This window comes from Harpia harpyja, chromosome 11 (genome assembly GCF_026419915.1).
Source record: "Harpia harpyja isolate bHarHar1 chromosome 11, bHarHar1 primary haplotype, whole genome shotgun sequence".
Lineage (NCBI taxonomy): Eukaryota > Metazoa > Chordata > Aves > Accipitriformes > Accipitridae > Harpia > Harpia harpyja.
Genome location: NC_068950.1, coordinates 3,728,365 through 3,748,498, shown reverse-complemented (window position 1 = coordinate 3,748,498; position 20,134 = coordinate 3,728,365). Strand labels below are relative to the sequence as shown.

The 20,134-nt window shown below is 53.9% G+C and overlaps 1 protein-coding gene across 2 annotated transcripts in view; it reads right to left on the bottom strand.

The window, feature by feature from the left end:
• CTXN1 (cortexin 1) overlaps nt 1–19,316 on the bottom strand; it is a 43,319-nt gene extending 24,003 nt beyond the window's left edge. For both annotated transcript variants that reach the window (XM_052802302.1, XM_052802301.1), the window contains exon 1: nt 19,155–19,316. The gene's annotated coding sequence lies outside the window, so the exon portion shown is untranslated. The remainder of the gene's footprint in view (nt 1–19,154) is intronic.
• Between the last annotated feature and the right edge of the window lie 818 nt (nt 19,317–20,134).

Sequence of the window (20,134 nt, the reverse complement as noted above, 5' to 3'; positions counted from 1 at the left end):
AAACTGGCTTTCAGAAAAGTTGCTTGCACACAGCAGTTAAAAGACAGGCATCATCTCAAATTTCTGATTATCACTTAATAGAAGGAAATGACCCAGTCTAACAGAAACTGGCGGACTATTATTAGCGATTATTTGATTCCTTCAGTAAACTGGAGCCCTGGCCAGCTCAGAGCCTCTTCCAGGCCCCTCTTTGGGCTACAGATACCCATATTCTCTGCTGTAGGCAACTCTGAATCTGGGAGGAGGTGTAAGGACAGGACAAGAGTACATCTGGGGACAGAGCTGATGTCCTCAGAGACCCCGGTGGAATCAGCCTGACATAAACATTTCCACATGGAGATTCCCAGAATGAAACATTCCCATTGTTAACAGGAACAAAACTGGTCCCCACTTCAGCACTAAACATTGTAATAAAATGTTGTATAAAGCAGATCCCTGTCACCTTCATTAACATTTGAAACGGAATGTTTTTGTTCAGAAAAGAAAACAGCATTTTTTCTCCAATTTAACATTTCCCCATGGAAAACATTGACCAAAACATCAGGATGCTGATGAAAATATTGCCAGGAAAGTTTCACCCATAGGGGTCTAAGGAAATGCAAGGCCTCTTCCAGCACTACCACTAATTCACCGTGTCCTGGAGAAGCCACTCTAGGTCAGGATTGGGTCCACCAAATGTGGGGAAGATGCCCTGTAGGTAGGCACCCTTGAGTGGGTCAGCCATACAGCACCCCAGGTTAGGAAGGGATGAACTTTGCCTTTTTTCTCAAAGGTAGCAGAGGCCACCCGTACCAACCGTGTCTGCACATATGTGCGTGGAAGACTCAGAAAAGGGATGCAGAGACTTCACTTTGCAGGGACCCTTGTGAATATGGCCTGTCCCCCTCCCAGTATCGAAAGCTATGAGTTAATCATTTGAAGAAGCTGGGTAATGAACTGACATTGAGTAAGCATTCGTGATTGGGAGCGTGTGACTCATTACAAATATTTAATGATGAGTTCATTGGAGCAAGACCTTAGCACATCCCTCAAGTTCCCTTCAGAAGAGCTGAGAACCAGTCATTATTTCTTGGGGATCGTATACAAATACAGACACAGTCCCTTATCCAAACACCCAAATCCACCCCCAAGAGCACCTGCATGCTCCAAACACCCCCCGATACACACACACACACACTCCCAGCGCTCGCTGCATACACCACACGTACACACAGCCTCCATATGCATGCAGTACATACCCCACCTCCACATACATACACATACATCCTCTCCTTCCCACACAGCCCCGACGAGTACACGCACGCTCCAGTATGCCTACACAGACTTTTACTCCTTGGACAGCCCAGACCAATGCACCACTGATCTGCACCCAAATCCCTCATCTGATCCAGCACCCCTGGGGTTTTTTTCCTTTCTGAGAGTCTTCCATAAGACACGGCCCTCCAGTCCCTGGGTCTTACATCTAACTCACCCTCTTAACGCCTCTGCACAATATAGAGCATCCTAGCATTGCCTCCTCTAGGGCCTTTCCCAACAAGCTCAGGGATTAGAAAATGCTTTTTTTAGCCTATTTGTCACTCCCAACTTGAAGACAACTTCTTGGATGCTCGGGACTGCTCTGTCTCCAGGACCTTCATCCCAGTGCTGTGCGTTACACACCACTCAAGGCCATATGCAGCGAGAGAGCTTGTAAGCAGCGGTGCAGCAGGGGCTGGTGTCCAGGGGACTTTCTGCAGGGCAATGAAAGAGGAAGATGGGGAACAAAGCCAGGCATTCTCCACAGGCAGCCTGTGCTGCTTAGTTTTTTTTAATTTGCATTTTTCCTCGTGTTTTTAATAGCCATTAAGAGAAGATGGGGTACATGCCTTCCATCAGCACAAACACAGGGGTAAGTTTACAAGATAACTGCCTTAAAAAAGAGTATGAGTGTTTATGCTCTGTGCAAACAATACACAGAAATGCTGACTAATTCTTATAAGATGGTAAGTAACTATTATTTTTCATTAGCAATTAAATGACTTGCTAATTTCTTGCATTTAAATAGTAATATAAGTACAAACAATGCTAAGCAAATCAGGTCTTTAGCATTTAATTACCAGGCTCTCCTATGAATTATTTAGCAAGTGGGCAAATACGCTACTCCAGAGAAATCCATTGCTGCAATTAAGTGATTTTAAATTATTTCTTTGTCTGGGTTGCTATCCTGCCTGCCACCATCCATGTGCAACAGCATGCATAGCGGTGCCTGGGTATTTCTGTGGATGATGGAGCTGAATTCCCCAGAAGAACAATCCAGGCTGGCTCTAAACATGGAAGAGCTGGATTGCCCACCCCAGCCTGCCCAGCTCCCTTGCCATCCCTGTGGGTCTGCACAGTACCGTGTGTGCAGCTGGCATCAACAAAATCACAACAAGCTACCCTAGAGCTATGTTCAGGAAGGTTTTAAACAAGGAACATCTTGGACTCATAAAAGCATAAGGATCTCCAAAACCCACCTGCCCCCAGCACTGAAATAAGTCCAGGGATGCTCAGAACAGTCACTTGCTTTGTTAAAATGCAGCTGAAGGGGATTCTCCCAGAACTTCCTCCTTGCCAATCTGCATCTCACTCATATCTAACCTAAATCTCATTAGCTCCAAATTAAACTGATCGCTTCTCATCTTGTCCCAGCAGACACAAAGAACAATTGATCACTTTATAACAGCTTTATGTGTTGGGAAGAGTTCACTCCCTTTCTTTGCTAATCAAATTCAGCTTGTTCTGTCAGCCCTCCTGGTCCTTCTTAACTCTCTCGAGTCCTGCTGTTTTCTCTGGCAGGGTGGGAGCAACGTTGGGAACACCCAGGGCTCTGCAGAAAGATGGCAGAGGGATGCATCTCAGGCAGGGAACCAGGCCACCCAGGAAAAACTCTGCCAAGGCTTCCCGCTTCCACCCTTCTCCATGGCTCCCCAGATTAGGTGCGGAGCATATTTCTCAGGTCTGGTGGAATGTGGGACAACCCAAGAAGAAGATAACAATTGCAAGAGGAGCATCCCATCCCAAACAGCACTGAGCCTGCTTGGTGGAAGGATGGCTGACTTTGCTTTGCCTGGGATGCAGCCAGACAGGGCTGGATGGCACCGCACTGTGCAGGACAGACAATTCCTGCTGAGGTCCGTCAGAGGGGAAGAGCTGGAGCACGGCAGTGTCTGCTTTTGGGCTGAAATTGGATCATTTCTTGACAAGCCTCCTGCTCAGATAGTAGCATCACCACCAAACCCCAGCGCTTGCTGGGCAGTGTGTTCGACCGCAGCTCCAGTTTCAGAGGAAAATAGATAACATTAACAGACACAGGCTTAAATTAATGCATTGTCCCCCTCAGGTAGTACCCCTCAGCAGAGTGCACCAGCACGTGTTTCCAAATCAGCAAACATCTCCTTGAGGACTTGAATAATTCACGCCGTTTTGGCAAGATAGCTCAAGCTTTACCCAAAGCTGCTCTGTTTATCCATTCCAGCAATGGCAGCACATGAAACCATCCCCTTTTGCTGCTCTGGGCTTCCCGTCTGCTGGCAGGAGAAGGAACAAGGAGGAATTGCACAGGATGCTTTTCCTAGCAAGGACTGTGCCTTCTTGTCCCTTAGCTCAGCCTGAGGTAACAGCAAAAACAAGGGCTGTGACAGAGCAAGCTCCTGGGGAGTTTTTGTAACTCCTTTGCTCAGCGACAAGGAACCTGGGACTGGAAGGGACCCAGGAGCCAGCCAGTTTGGCCTGGTGCGATCGAAGGTTCCAGAAATGGATCATCCTTTGTCAAACCCAGCTCAGCCTCTGTTCACCGAGACTGTTCCAAAACCTGCTGTTTGGATGGGCTGGTTTCCAGCTAGAAGGTGTTCATAGCAAGGTTGTGACGCTTGATCTTCTACCAGCACCAGCCTTTGCCTGCCATTGCCAGTTATACCCCTGCCCATTGAAGATGGTGGGCAGACCCTTTCTTTGTCCTCAATCCACTAAGCAAAATCTCTTCTGTCCTGCGACTGGCTTTCCTCAGACCTCGTCTCCCAGACCACTCTGTCTCCTAACTCTGCTGTCCCACCTTACTCTGCTTTTTGTTATAACACCCACAGCTCCACAGAGCCTGCACGAGGCAGTTCTGGGTCTAAGGCCAAGTCTCCAGAAGCCAGGCCAAGATCCTAGCCCAGGGTTGCTGCCCACTTGCTGTGAGCTGGCACCAGGAGGAGAAAGGAACATGCCCTGGTGAGGGCTGTTCAACATCTGTCCTTGTGTTAAGGACCACAGCGCCTCAGCTCCACCGTGTCATAGCTGAGAAGTCCATGTCATCCACCCAAGCCACGGTCTGGCGACCACTGGCATCTACACAGTATCTGAAACATCTCCTGGGGCTCCTGACAACTAAAGAGCAGACACCAGAATGGCACGTACCCAATTTACCATCCTGCCCACACTGGGCTTAGGTCAGCCCACCATTACATTAGGTGAACATCCACAGCTCAGGACATCCATGGCTGCAGCCCACCTTACGCTGCTGACATCTTCAGATGGCCAAGAATAACCCAACCTGGGGAGCTTGCCACAGCAGTGCTGGGGAACTCATCCGTAATTCAGCTCCTGTATCCAGATCCTGGATCCTGGGCTGTGTTAGAAAGGGCATAGCCAGGAGGTAAAAGCAGGCAACGGCTGAACAGAGGGGAACACTCGTGAAACCACGTATGGGCACTGTGTCCCATCAAACTGGAAAGGGTTCAACCAAGGGTTGAACCCAGGACTCCTGCTATTAAATTCACAAAGCTCCTGCTCTCCAAAGGAGAAGTCCAGCCCTGCTGCTGGCTCACAGACCTGTTCAGCCTTCTCCACTGGAGAGGACTATCCCATCTATTCCAACAGGGACAGTAATGGCTTCAACTCAGTTCCAAGTGGCTCCTGCCAAACTCAGAAGGTAGTGAGGAGAGAAGAAAAGAGCAGCCAGGAAAGAGCGGGTCTGGAGGGGGCACAGCAGACAAACTGCATAGCCAGAGCCCTGCAAAGAGGTAAATTGATAAAACATTATATTAAGAGTTTCTTCTGCCACGGCACTGACAAGTGCTTTCCAACCCAGCGTCCCCATACAATAATAAATCCAAAGGGAGAATGAAGTTTTCAAACGCCAACATGGGCTAATTGCTCTGATTAAGAAGCTTCACAGGAAAAAAAGAGGAAACACCCTGCCTTTGACAGTTGAATGCTCTGGAATTTATCCCCTCCACCCATACAGTTCAGAGGCAAACAGAAGCAGGAGAAGGAGGGAGAAAAGCAAAGGCAAAACCTTGCTGGAATTGGTCTACCTCTTCCACAAAGCACCACAACTGTTAATAGCCTGCAAGGCTGGGTGTGGGGGCTGCCCAGCCAAACTGCAGTGCCCTGGGAGGGTTTTAACTTGGAGAACATCCCTCCAGATTTTTGCAGGCAGGTGGATGACATTGCGGGGCCAAGCAGAAGACCTGAGGAGCTGAGGCAACCAACAACAGCAATCCCAGAAGAGAGCTCCTCCTCCACAGCGTCAAAACATCTCCAGTCAGCTGAGATGAGCTGATAAAAATGCAGATCGATTTCAGGGCCAGGTCTCCAGCTCGTGTAAATCGATGCTGTTCTTGTGACTGGAGCAGATTGCTACTAACTCAAAGTAATGTTATCTACCATCAGCAGCGAGAGACACAGAGCTGCAGGAAGCCAGGGTATCCCATTTCTGCTTCCCTTAGGGAAGGTGCTAATCAAATCTCACTTCTGCCACCTTTCCCAGCATCTGCCACAGTTCCCAGCATGTGAAGCACTCCCGTAGCCCAACCTATATTTCAACAAGCAGCAAACTAGCCATGCAGGCAAAGGAACTGGGAGCTACTGTGTGGATCAAGGTGGCTGCCCTGAGGTTGTTGAGCCTCTTGAGCCTAACCAGATCCAGAGCCTGCTCCAAGGATGTGCTGGGGGGTGGACACAGCTGATAAATAACATGAGAAACCAGCTGTACGGATGATGTACGGAACTAGGGCAGCCGTGAACCCGCTACAGACACAGCACTGCCCTGGATCACAGCAAGGGCTCAAGCAGATCCCTCTGACCCATCATCATCTCCTTACCCCAGGCCGTAGCCAAAGCTGCCCATGACTTCTCCGGTGTATGACACCATGGCCAAGGATGCATCTGTGCTGGAATGGTGGCATGAGTGACACAAACAGGACAGGCAGGCTAAACCCTCCTGCCTCAGCTGATGGATTTTTAGTGCTCGTGGAGGCCCAGGACCTTGCTTTTGTAAACCCCTGGTTAGAGCCAGCTCAGCTATCCACCCAGCACAGGGCAAGGCTTTCCAATCCCTACTGGGAACTTACTCAGCAGTACAAAAGATAGCCCTGATGTTTGATGCTGCCTGCTATATTCATCTGCTGTTGGCAGATATTTTGGTGCTAATGAACCCTGGGGATCTTCTAGAGGCACCAAAAGATCACCTTCAGACTGGGAAGAGTTTGCTAGCTCCTACAGATTCAGCTGTCCTGTTACTATTGCCAAAGGCAGCCTTACAACTGAGTCACTTCCCCCTGCCCTAGACCTGGTAGGAGCACTGTCAAGACATTTTAATCTGCAGGTACTTGTTGGTTGGTGCACAAGATCCTGCACAATTCCTGAGCCCACCGCTCACAGAACCGGCATTACCCCAGCCAGAGCCCTCCTGCCTCCCTCAAGGTCAGTAATGATAAGAGAGCTCAGCCAAGCAGGGTCTTCACTGCAAAACCCAGGGTTTCAGAAAGGACCCAGCCCTTCCCCAGGTCGATACCCAGAAGTATTGACACGGGGAATATCTCACCCAGCTGCCACAGACAACAGTTCTGCATCCCACTGCTGCTCTCACAGCTGGACTCTGCAGCTCTGGACTTCAGCATGTAAAATCAGGGGGAAACAAGACTACACTGCCCTTCTCTCAGGGCTGGGGACACTGGCTTGGGGGACCAGAGCAGCAATGTTACCCCTGCAAGCTTAGCACAGGGATCGCTGAAGCCCTCTCTCACCTGGGTCACACGTCAGGGACCCCCCATGTCAGGCTGCCTACCAGACCCCCACAGATACAGGCTGTCCACATCAGGAGCCCAGGCTCACCCGAATCGCATCGGGCGCCCTGCCCGGGAGCTAACACGTGTCGCAGAGCAGCCAAAGACACTTAGCTCCTGTCTGATGTTTCCTTCCATGTGGGACTCACCACCTGGAGCCCTTTCCCAAAGTTCAACCTTCACTGTCGGAGAGCTTTGCTGCAGGTCGTGCTGCTTTTTATTCTGAGTCCCGTGACTGCTGCCGTTTCCCACTGAGGAGGGGAAATTCAGGATCAGTCCCATGTTCCTGAAGGGTCAAACCTGTATCTCTGAGCCTGGGAAGCAGGGCACGAGGTGCGGTGGGAGGGAAGGAGCATCCCCAAAACTTGAGCCTCAGGCAACAGAGACCCCAAATCCTTTCAGCCCACCGCTGAAACGCTTCTCCCTTCCCACATCCACTGTGCCAGCCTTATTCTGTGTGTGCAGAGCAGGAACAACAGGCAGGGACAGACAGGAGAGACAGGACTGCCTGTCTGCAGCTACAAAGATCAGCCCTGCTGAAGAAGGGCCATCCTCAGCAGAGACCTGTGTCCCATCCACCCGCCTGCTTTGGGCCACAGCTAGTTCGGTTGCTGCTGAGCTAGGCTCCGGCACAGTGCCAGATATCTAAGCCCACAGGGCAGTGCTGGTCCTGCCTGTACTCCCCTTGCTAATTGCACGAGGCCCCTTGTGCCAGGACACTTTGTGCCATCTCAATGCCAAGCGCTTGTCATCGCTTCTTGATTTGCTTCCCCGCCATGTACGAGCTGAGAAATGCATCCTCACGCTCATTCCTGGAAGCATGTGGGCACACCAGGAAGGGTGGCTGATCCGAGTCCTCTGGCGAGACTGCTCTTACTGGAAAAGAGAATCACAACCCAGAGACTCACGGTCTGTACCCCAAACTCTGGCACCTCCAGGGAAGGACAAGTGTTCCCTTGGCTGATGGGGATGAGGTTCTCTCCCTTGTGAACAGCTGAGCTCTGCTCGCCCAGGGAGTGTTACTGATCCACCTGTCCGTCCCCCCCCAGCTCCTGAGTCGCCACCATCATTTACACCGACCCCATCAAGCAAAGATAGGTCTGCTGGTGTAACTGTACCCGCGGCAGCAGCTCTCAGTCACCATCCACCTCGCTAGTGGGTTTACTGGAAGAGCTGACAGTTCCCCCAAGTCTTGGTTGCATCCCATATGCTCCTGACCTGGAATGAAGAAGATCTTGTGGCTGGGCAATGAGCACAGCTCCCTGCTCCATGGCTCTCTGCAGCAGATAGCAGGCTGTCAGAGAGCCTCCTTCGCAGCAGCCCTTGCTCCCTACAGGAGACAGAGCATCACTGACCGCTTCTCTCCCTCCCAGGAACGTGTCCAGTCCTGGAGTACACCCTGATCTTTGCTGGAGAAGTGCTCCAAGCTGCCAATACACCACGGAGAAACAAGGGAGAAGGGAACACCTATCTTATCGCTGGCCAAAGTTAGAAGCATACAAAGAGATTTGGGTCTACCCAAGCAGGAGTTAAATATTGCACCACATTCTTTCAGAGCAGTCCCAGGACAGATGGGAATGTGACTCCCAACCGAAGCTCAGTCACTGCTCCAAGTTAATCTTTACCAGGCTGCAGAACCAGAGGTGGGCAGTGATGTGGTGACCCTGCTCTGCACTCTACAGCAGGGATCAATGAGCATTATATTGCATTTGGCTGTGAACCTTATTATGTCCAGACATCTCCCTTCCTTCAGTGCTGCCCTACAAGAGAGTCCTTACCTCTTCCACAACAACAAGGTCTGGCTCACACAGCAAATGGCAGGAGCCACGGGGCATGGCTTTCAATACAGTCAGGTTAGAAGCAAGGGAGATAACGCAGGATGACCCAAGCAGCCTCCATCCTCCCTGCTTTACCCTTTTGGACACATTATTCCTCTAACTGATATTTGTCTATATGTGGATCATCCTTGCTCTGACCCACTGTACAGCCACAGCAAGGTGGTACCCTGCTTCTCCCCTGTCACCTCAGTGACACAGTGCCCAGATTCATGCCAAGTGTCCCCGTGGTCCTCTGTCAATGGGCAAGGCTTGGCCAGCTGGCAGGGAAGGAGGTGTGGGGCAAGCGGGGCATATCCAGCATGTGGATCGGCATCACTGGATTGCAGTGCGGGGGAAACCAGGAGGCTGCTCCAGGCAGAGGACAAGAGGAACGAGGGAGGGAAAGGAGAGGAGAGATGGAGAATATTATAAAACGCAAGACCTTGAAACAGGCAAGGAAAAGTTGGCCTGCATTGCTCACCCTTCCAGGCCTTAATCCCTTCGTTAGCACACATGCCTGATACAATTAAAGACAAACTCCCAAATCTGCAATGCAGACCATCTGCGCCAACAAAGGGTCCTGCGAACTCATCTCTGCATTAACTGGTATCTCCCAAGCTGAGGAGCATTTCCCACGCAATGCAGCTCTATGGGGCTGGCCCCCAGGTCCAGCTGCCCGCCACGCTTAGGGACTGGGCTCTGTGGAGGAGCCCCAAGCATTGAGAAGGGGTGGAAGCAGACCGGCCGAGCCCCAGGAGGTCTCTGGGGCAAGCAGAGCTGGAGCTGGTTACACGCAAGCAGCAGGAGCAAAGGTAGAGGCGACGAATGCAGAAGGTGCGACCTAACGCCAGGAGAGATGGTGGTGTGGTGGGAAGAGGCCAGGACAAACGAACAAGGTGATGAGGACAGGGCAGAGAGGAGGCTGAGTGCTGGGGCTGGTGGGGGCTGCAGGTGATGGTTTTCCTGTCACTTGGTCTCTGCACTCCTGCCATGGTGGCCTGTAGGTCTCCCCGTGCTTCTAGGTGACCAGCTCTCCAGGGTGGACTCCCTCCTCTGTGCCTGCATCCTACGCTTTCTCCAGCAGGACCCTGTGCTGCAGCTAAGCCTCTAAACGCCACGGCAACACAAATAATAAAAACCAATGTACCACAGCAAAAGAAAATGGCTCTTTGGGGCAGCCCCATCTGGCCTTAAGAACCTGCAATCCTGCAAGATCCAGAACAACTTGCTGGCAGGTTTACCCCAGCCTGAAGCTTGTGCCCTTACATCTTGCCTCAGTATCTTCCTACAGTCCCTGCCAGGAGGTGGGAGATGGGTCCGTGGCCCCCCCTTACCCAAGCATCAGCGAGGACATCTCCTGGTACCTCAAGCAACTGTGCCAACAACTCTGTCACCTCCACGCTTGGTAGAAAACACCGAGAACCTGCAGCCTTTGGCCCTGGCTGACCCATGCAAGCTCTCCATCCCTCCCAGGTGCCCACCAGCTCCATGGGCAGAGCTGTCTGAGACCATTCCTGTTGGCAGGGGCTAGAAACAGGGTGCTGCTGGGCACTCACAGCCCCAAGCAATGCTGAGATCGCGGGTTTGCAGCAGCAAGGGTCGTTCTGTGTCCACCCCGTGGCATACGCAGGCAGGAGCATGAACGTGAACCAGAGTTGCGAGGTACAAACCAGGCTGCTAGAAAGGGAGAGATACAGCAAGACGGGTAAAATCTCTCCTCCGAGGCAGAGCACTGTGGGCTTCACAGTGATTTTCCACCTTAACTCCATGAGCGTTGCCAGAGCTGGCACCACACCAAGACCTCACTCCCCACATGCAGAGCCTTCATCCCGCATCCCCCTGAGCTGGGTCACCCAGGAGCTCAGTGCCACAGTGAAAATTTGGACAACAACGAGGGATGGCAAAGCCACCTCCGCACACGCTGCAGAGGCAGCGTGCGACCACACAGATACGCACTGCCACAAATACATACGTACATCTTTATGGGTAAGTGTATCTGCCCATGCACCCGGCGTGCCTCTGCTCAGATGTGCGCTGAAGAGTAATGAATGGCTCTGCTTCTCCCCGAAGGCTGAGTGTTTATCCATTTATTGTTGCTGTTCTTGGCCTATCACTTTCTGGTTTATTATCCCCTTGGATTTATTTCTTTATTTTATTTAATGCATTGAAGAATTTATATGCTCGGAGCATCGGCACTTAGAGATGCTTTCAGAGCCACCTTGCCAGATGATTGTGCAGGCTGCAGTGGCAGGTCTGGTTTGCTGTTGCTGCTGGGGTAGGAGGACCGCATGATGGGCACAAGCGGTCATTGCCGCAAGAAGCAGCATTGTCCAGCCACACACCCCCGTGACACGTGAACAGGGACGATGCTTGTTTTGGAGGCAGTCAGCACGGAGATGAGGACTGTGAGTGATATAACTTGTGGGGAGAAACATCTCCAATCTCCTTTCTTGGAGAAACAGCCTGTGAGGTAACTGCTGTTTGCAGGGGACCCAGAAGCTTGGAGGTGAAATAGAGGCACTTAGTCTGAGTTAACAAACCAAAGCTGCCATCACTGCAGATCTTGGGAGGAAAAAAAAAAAGAAAAATCAAGCAAGCAGGTCCCACAGGACCTACAGAAGAGGGAAATAAGGCTGCTCAAGATCTGTTACAGCATTAAGCCCTGTGTCTTCATGGATCCCCTGAGAGATATGTTCACTTCTGTGGCTTCACTCCCTGCACCCACCCCCATCCCTCCTGCCTTCCCAGGGAAGCAGCAACATCTGCTGAAGAGAAAGGACACACCTGGGGAGGAAATATGGTTCCTCGTGGGACATGAAAAGGCTCAGCACAGCAAAAAGTAGTTGCCTGGAGGAGAGCCTGGCCATGCAAAGTCATGCCAAGGGATGCCTCCCCATGCTGTGCAGTGGAGCAGCTCCCACAGGGAGCTCCGAGCCCGCTGCTGAGCCCAGACTAGTCTGGGAAGATCCTATATGAAGCATAGGATGCAGGTGAACCTTCAGTAGATGTTGCAGAGGATGTAAGAGAACCTTTGCTCTCAGAGGTACAAGAAGTCACTCGGATCCCCCTCAACTCCAGCAGCACAAGAAACCAGAGCAACTGCAAGGAGAAGCTGAGGCAACATTCATCCCTTCACGGTAATTGCAGGATTGTAAAGTGGGAGGAGAGGGCTGCCTTACCCATGCATCTGCCACACACAGCAGTCAGCCTGCTGCTTCTGACAGCTCCCAGGACTATAGAGCTGATGCTTTAGTATCCATCCTGGCTCCTGGTACTAAGAATATCAGCTATCATTACAAAAGGGAGTGTTTCACAGCTGGGTGAGAAAAGCACGATCCCAGAAGCCTCAGGCAGTAAACCCTCTTGGATTGCTTCTGTAGGCAAAAGGATTTTTTAAGGCCATCCCAGGATTTTGGGACCTGAACTCATGACGTTTGATCCCTGGCACTGGCTATATTTTAACCCCCATCTCTCTCAGTACCCGCACCCTCTCTCATCCCATGCGGGGGGTCTCTCTGCCCATCCCAGCAGATCCAGCCGTCAGGAGCATCTTTCCTCCATCAATCCACCCAGCTCCCCTGAAGCCAGTGGAGCTCTACCAACTCACGCACTCTCAGGATCAGGCCTGACAGCACCCTTCCCAGACAGAGATTCAGCATGGGCCACAGCAGGTCCTGGCACTGCTCAGAGCTGGTGCCAACTTCAACCATCGGTGCTGGAGAAAGGCAACCTGCAGATGCCCCTGGGGGGACAGGATCCTGTCTCGCTCAAAGCACGGGCTGCGCTTGCAGAGTGCTACGGCCAACCCGATGGAGGTAGATGAGGAGAGCTTCTCTGCCTGTTATTTACCTTGCCCTTCCTCAGAGACAGCCACACACAGAGCCTGACCCCATATGTCCCAGGGGTGCAGGTGGCTGTCCCCCCGACCACAAAACTGGCCGCCAGTGTCCCCAGGCAGAGTTCCTAACATCACAGTTAAGAAGGCACCACAATCTGGCATGGGCAGCCCAGGGGTGACAGCTCTGACTGTCCTCGTGTCCGAATTCCCGCTGTCTTAGCTCATTCCCCACAAAACAGGAGAAAGAGCTCCTCCAGGAAAAGGGCTCCAGCTGTGTGGAGCCAGACATTATAAAGCACTTCATGACAGGGAGTGGTTGACATCCATGTGATGCTGGCAGAGCTTGTCCATTCCCCAGGAGGTGGGCACAGCTCACAAGCCCATATCTGGGGTACCTGGTCCAGCTGGCCAAGGGCTACTGCTGCCATGTGTCAGCCAAGACACATGAAATGCCCACGGAGACAAGGCGCATGGTGAGATGCAGGTGCTGTGGTAACACTATCCCAGTGATCTAGCCCTATCCCAGAGCGAGCCACTCTCCAGGTCAGGAGTTCAGAATTTGGCCCTGGAAGGGGCTGCTGGCCACCAGCCACCATACCCTGTAATCCCTCCTGGGAACTCCACACTCTAGCCTAAAACCAGCTTGTTCTTCCCCAAGCAGCGCTCTGTCTGGAGGCTGCTCCAGAATCTCACTGAAGAGCCTGAAGATGAGATCAGCACAGCCCACTCCCAGGATGAGCACGACAGGAGTGCTGGCATCTCCAGCATCTCCATACTGGAGGCCAGATGGGGAGATCCAGGTCCTGTTGCTCACACCCTTCTCCCTTGCAAAATCGGCACTGAGGCGTGCAGACACGCGTGGCGGACGCCAGCCCCTGTGAGCGTGTGGGCAACACCTCCCACTGTCCTGCAGGCAGGACAGACTCCCACCACCACGGACTTCTGGTCCCACGCTGCTGCCCTGTTCCTCCAAAGCCATCAAGCCACAGCTCCAACCCTGATCTGTGCTGTGGAGAGAAACAACTGCTAGGAATACATTCCCATGGCCAGCATCATCCCTGTACCCCTCAACCAGTGCCCCAGTGCCAACTGACCAGTGATGCTTTGGGACGGCACCGTCAGCAGATGGGGCTGAGCAGGCAGAAGAGGGGCAAGTCGAGACCTGGACCTCACTTCACCTCCTGGACACTGTGGAGCCAAAATTATGGGGGTCCTGCCAGTGTGGTATCCATGGCCCTGTTCAGGAGTGGGGCTGAGCATCCCCAGCTCCTTGCTTTCAAAGGCCACACTGCTTCAGAGAAGGGCAGGAGAGCATGTGCTGCCCCAAATCTGGGGCCCCACCAGCACTTTACCACCTTCTGTTTCAAAGTGTCCTTGATACCCCTGTGCCTGTCCCCACTGCAGCACCACAGCACAAGCCTGGGCATCAGGCAGGCTGCTCCAGCCCGTGGCATTTGTTAAGAGGACTCTGAAGATGACCATCATGGAATTCCTTCCCAATAGCCTTGGACGGCAGCAGCTGTGAGCAGCGCTGCCCCATGGCTCCCTGCACTTCTGGGCAGAAGTGGGGCTGAAGGGACTCCCAGAACAAGGTCAGCATCCTGATGGCACCACGTCCAGAGCTGTGTCAAGCATACACATTGCCTTGTCACCTTGCACGTTCAGAGCCCCTACAGCAAGGGACAGGAGTGTTCCTGCAGGTCTGGACATGGCCAAGTTCCTCAAAAAGCCCATCATACCCAAAGGCGAAGGAGAGTCCTCTGACCCCCAGCTCTGAAGACCCAGACCAGACGCACTTTACCCTCAGATCCCACCCAGAGGTGTAGAAAAGCAGGTGAAGCTGCACCTTCAAACTCATTGCACCTTCTGTTGGAAAGCAAGACCGGACAAACAGATCAACGACAGAGCTAGCACACTGCCAGACCAACAGCATCCCATGCCCAAAGCACCTCCTTTCTCCCAGATGTTATGCATGGGAGTTGTGACACTCCGAGAATGTGGGAGGAGAACAGAGCTTGCTTTTGCTCTACAGCCTGCTAACACCGTTCAGAGGCATTTAGTGCTAACGGAGCCCAAACAAGGCTGGAAGAGAAGGTCAGTAAATCATGTCCTGCCTATTTTGGAGCTCTCAGGAGTTGTTTGTTCCTTTCCATAGACTCAAGTGATCACTCTCTTGTGAGCACAACAGTGTCTGCTCAAACTCCTTCTGCTCTTAAACATTTACATTAACTGGGTAATTCAAGCAGCAGCTAAGTGTGCTTCCAAATACAGTGTTTTAGAGCACAAAAATCCTCCCCAGACTAGGTTCTGCCTTGGTGTTTGGCATGTAGAGACCCAGTAGGCACTAACCCCTGCCAGGATAGGAAGAGAAGGGCAAATAAGGGCTTGAGAGGCCGTTAATATCCATGGCTACATCTGTATTGCTGGATCCTGGCAGCTTCCCGGGCTCCAGGTCTACACCTCAGCTCTGTCCCAGCTTCACAGCAGCACCCTGCCTCCCCGCACAACAGAAACCTTCAACCTATGCTGGAGGGCAGGTGCAGAACGGTCTGACAAGTTCCCCACTCGGGATGCCCAAGGTGTGCCCAGCAGTTTTCTAGACAGACCTTGGGGAAGGCAAATCCATCACTAGCATTATCAAAGGTATAACTGGGAGCCGGCATCACACATGGCTGGAGTGTGAGTGGGCAGGTTCCGTCACACTAGTCAAGCGTGACATCAGTACAGGCTGCGAGTCCCCCACGTCCAGGTCTCCAACAAGACCCTGCAGCACTTCTACGACCTAGCACAAATCTCTGAACTGCCCAACCAGAAACACTGGGAAAATGCCCTCCCATCAAGACTGGCCCCTGGCCCACAAAGGGATTTTGGGTTGGGATTGCTCTTGCCTAACCTGAGCTCTCAGCAGCAGGCAGCCAAGGACCACCAAAGGTTCCCCACCAGCTTCAAACTCAGACAATTACACTCTCGACCGTAGGGATGCTGCGAGCACCACGCTGGGTGGCAAAGGCTGCAGCGGGAATGGCCACTGCCCCCTCCTGATAAAATAGAAGAGAAATTGTTGCAAGCTCAGCTCCGCAGCCCTGCCGGCAGGACACTTGCTGCAGCAGGGTCGGCAGCCCAGAGATGCGCAGGGAAGGGCTGCCAGTGATCCGCAGGGGAAAAAGCATGCCCGCAGGGGTAGGGGAGGAAGATGGAGCTAGTCTGCTCCTGACCGCAGGATGCTGTCAAGAGAAGGGGAGGCGAGAGCCCTGATTACACTCATAGGGACAACGGTTCTAGTTGGCGAAGCACGAACAAGAACTGGCCTGATGTCAACAAGCAGGGACAGATTGGAGTAGGCAAAAGACATGCCTGAAGCTGGGCTAAGCTTTCTACTTCAAAGGCAGTGAAATGGCAATCGGCTAAGCAGGGAAGAAGACCATACAGCAGCTTCAGGAGCCACAGCACAGGACAGAGAGTTTATGCTGGCTTTCCTGGCACATGCAGAGTCCGAGTCCTGCCCAAGGAGTTGGTCTGCTTGTCTCAACAGTGCAATCAAAAGGACCTCAGGGCAATGCTGGGCAGCAGGTCTGGGACTGACTCCTGTCCCCAAAAGGATCCACAGGCTTGAGAGCCACAAGCAGAACACTGCTGAGAGCAGAGCCAGGACCGGGGACTTCAGGGATGCTGATTCCTGGAGGCTTGGCCACTTCAGACCCACATTACAGATCATTCTTCGGGTCACCGCAGCTCTGCCCTGGCAGGTAGCAGCTCCTCCTTACACTAGTGCTCCTGCCACAGACCTCGCAGCAGCCTCCCCTGACTCTGCTCTAGGTCCTTGCGTTCCATCTCCTGGCCCCGTGCCCCGGAGCAGCCAGCCCCCTGCCACCCTCCACCCATCTGGCAGCCCTCTTCATTTATCTTTATGCCTTTAATCCTTTAGTTAAATGGCACAGCTCTGCACTCAAAGCTGGAAAGAAACAGCCTAATGGCCATTAAGTTCCCCTTCAGAATATTAGATTCAGATCCATCAATTTTACTTTGTAGAGGATATTTGCAGTAAAATCAGAGCAGCTCCCAGGCACCTGACAGCCCAACAGTGTTTTCTTCCCAGGAGCAGCTGTTCAGAAAACACATCGGCTCAGGATTTACTGACAGTTGGCAATACGAGATAGTTCAGAGCCATGAGCCAGAGGATGCCACCCGCTTCTGTCACCCATGTCAGCTTCCATAAAGAAACCACAGAGCCGATAAAACAGGTCTGCTGCTATAACCCTCCGGCTTTCCGGCATCCGCCCACGGCCTGCCGTTGCTCCAGCCCTGTCCTCACCGAGGAAGCGCTGGTCACCAGTGTGCAGCCCACTTCATCCCCACTGAGGACTGGGAAGGCTGCCCCAGCAGCGCTGCAGACAGTGCAGCAGAGCCGGCCAACTGCTAGGGAAAAATGAGCAGATTTCTCTGGCAGAAGCACAGCGAGGAAGGCAGCGGGACTCGCCTACGTTGCCCAGCCAGTGCCACCTGCAACAGGTGAATGGCACGTTGATGAGAGCAGCCGGTCTCTCCCAGCCTGGGGAGCAGGCTGGCAGGCAGACAGCATGGTTGTGCATCCCCAGAGCAGTGCCAAATCCTTTCCCGGGGGACCTGCAGGTTGAGCATTTTACCCATGCAATGTGCTTACAGCTTGCAGAGGTGACACCAGGTCTCTCCCTTCCCCTCCTGGAAGCGGGACCGTGGGGAGCAGTCCCGAGCACATGTCCCACAGAAGCTCCCCAGGGATTCCCTTGGAGCTCAGGGAAGAGCATAGCCTCACCCAAAGATTTGCACATTTACTGGCTGCAAGGAACAGGCTAGGGCTTGTGCTGCTAAAGGCAAGACCAGAGGTGCAAGAAGACAGAACCTGCTTCCACCCAGTCGACCTGCCAGCACAACCTTCCCCACCTCCCGTCCCACCACCAGCCCCACCAAGGTACCACCAGAACCAGCCACAGAGCAAAACCGGAGGATGTTTGCAACTCTGCCACCTCCCAGCTGCAAACCCAAGGACCGGCGCACTCTTAATGATATTAACAGCGAGAAACACCACCAGATTGATTTTTGTTGGTTTTTTTTTTTTTAAATCTTGCAGGGGCCTTGCCCGCCTAGCCCCAAACTGGGCGTTACTGGGACAACAAGTTCCCACTGGGTGCAGTGGTTCTGTTCAGCTCAAGATCTGTGCTCCAAGCTGACACATACTGAACTGGGCAAAGGGATCGGAGGCCTCGAGTGCCTTGTTACAGCATCGCAGCCTGAGCTTGGGGTGACGAGGCACTTGCAGTGTGCACAGAGGGAGACCGGTCAAGTAGAGAGGACCGGAGTCATGCTTCCCCACGTACTGCAAACAGGTCTGCCCTGCCAGCCTAAGGATTTTACCTCCTCTGCTTTGGGGCTGATTTATGGCAAATAATAATAGCTGAGAGAAAGCAGAACATCTCTGGGAACGGCAGGAAGGTGAGGATGGGAATCAAGTGCTGGGGAGCCCCTTAACCATTGTCAAATCCACACCTGCCGCTGCTAACAGCTTTTATCCTCATGTTTAACGTGAGGCTCTGCACCAAAAACTGTCTCCAGCAAGCCCAGTCTTCCCAGGGCTCGGGAGAGCTGAATTCCCTCTGCCACGGGCAAGGCTCACCGACACTCCCGGCATGGCATGGGGAGTTCCCACAGCTCCAACTCTTCCCAAGGGGGCTGAGATTTAAATTACACCAGCTCTTCCGTGGGGCTGCTTTGGCTCTGGGGCTTGTTCTTTTGTCCCAAGGCTCTGTGCAATTCTCCCCTCCTTCCGCACAGACCCGCAGCTCCAGAAGGGAGAAATCAGCTCAATTTAATTCAAAAGTTTCTCAGATCCACACGGGTTCTCCAGACCCGGGGGGTGGGCATCCTCCAAGACCCTTCAGCCCAAGGGGTCTTTCGCAGACGCCCCATCGCTTTCCTGCTACAAGAACTCTAAAATCAGCAGTTTTGCAGCAGCTGCAGAAATTCCCTGTTTTCCACTTCTTCCTCCCCAGAACGCCCATCCCGATTTTCTCATCTAGCAGCAATATTCCTGCCAAAATCCCCCCTTCCTTCCCCCCCCAGGCTGCCACAGACTCCCAGGACCACATCCACCCTAGGGACACCCCACCTTCCAGCCCCCCCCCCCCCCCCCACTTCTCCACAGGGTGCCCCCACACCGGAGCGGGGCCGGGGTGGGGGGGCAACCAGCACTGGGAGCAGCTCTCCCCCCCCTTTTCTTTCTCCCCCCCCATCCACCGCCCCTGCGGAGCCGCTGCCGGGCGGTGCCCGGTGCAGCCCCGGGGGCTCCGCTCAGCCGCCGCCCCGGTGAAAACCGCGATCAAACTTTCCCAGGAGCCCCCCCCCCGCAATCTTTTTCTTCTCCGGTATCCCCCCCCCCTCCTTTCCCCGGCTCACCTGCAGCAGGCGGGGGCCGACACCCGCCCCGCAGCTCCCCGAGCCCATCCGGACCGGATCAGCCCCGTTCCTGTCCCCGTTCCCGGCCGAAGGAACGGAGCGAAGCCACCGCCGGTGCTTGCGGGGCCGGGGTTTGAATTCGTCCAACCCGCCCTGATTGGGCTGCGGAAGGGGGGGGGGAGGGAGGGAGAGAGGGAGGGGGGGGCCGGGGTGGGGCCCGGGATTGGGGAAGGGGGGGGGCGGAGTGTGGATGCGGGAGAGGGAGGGATGCGGGAGTGGGGGGGGGATGCAGCGGCTGTGAAGAGGCAGGAGGGTGTGGGGGCCGTGCGGGGATGCGGGGGAGGTGGGAGCGTGGGGATGCAGGGGAGGGGGGGGGGGGGGATAACGTGGGGATGCGGGAAGGTGTGGAGGATGTAGTGCCGGGGGGGGGATGCAGGGGGATGTGGTACCCCGGGGATGCGGGGGGATGTGGTACCCTGGGGATGGAGGGAGGGGGTGTGGGGGGGATGCAGGGGGATGTGGTACCCTGGGGATGGAGGGGGATGCAAGGGAATCTGGTACCCTGGGGATGGAGGGGGTGTGGGGGGGATGTGGTACCCTGGGGATGGAGGGGGTGTGGGGGGATGCAGGGGGATGTGGTACCCTGGGGATGTGGGGGGATTCAGGGGGATCTGGTACCCTGGGGATGGAGGGAGGGGGTGTGGGGGGATGCAGCGGGATGTGGTACCCTGGGGGTGAAGGGGGTGGGGGGGGGGTGTAGACATGCAGGGGGATGAGGTGCAATGGGGGTTGCAGGGGGTGTGGGACATGCAGGGGTATGTGGTACCCTGGGCAAGAAGTGGGTGTGGGGAATGCAAGGGGATGTGCTATTATTTGGGGGGGGGGGGGGTGTGATGCAGGGGAATGTGATGCTACAGGGGGCTGGGGGGATGCAGGGTGGCAGGGGGCTGCAGTGGGTGTGGTACTATAGCAGGACCTTG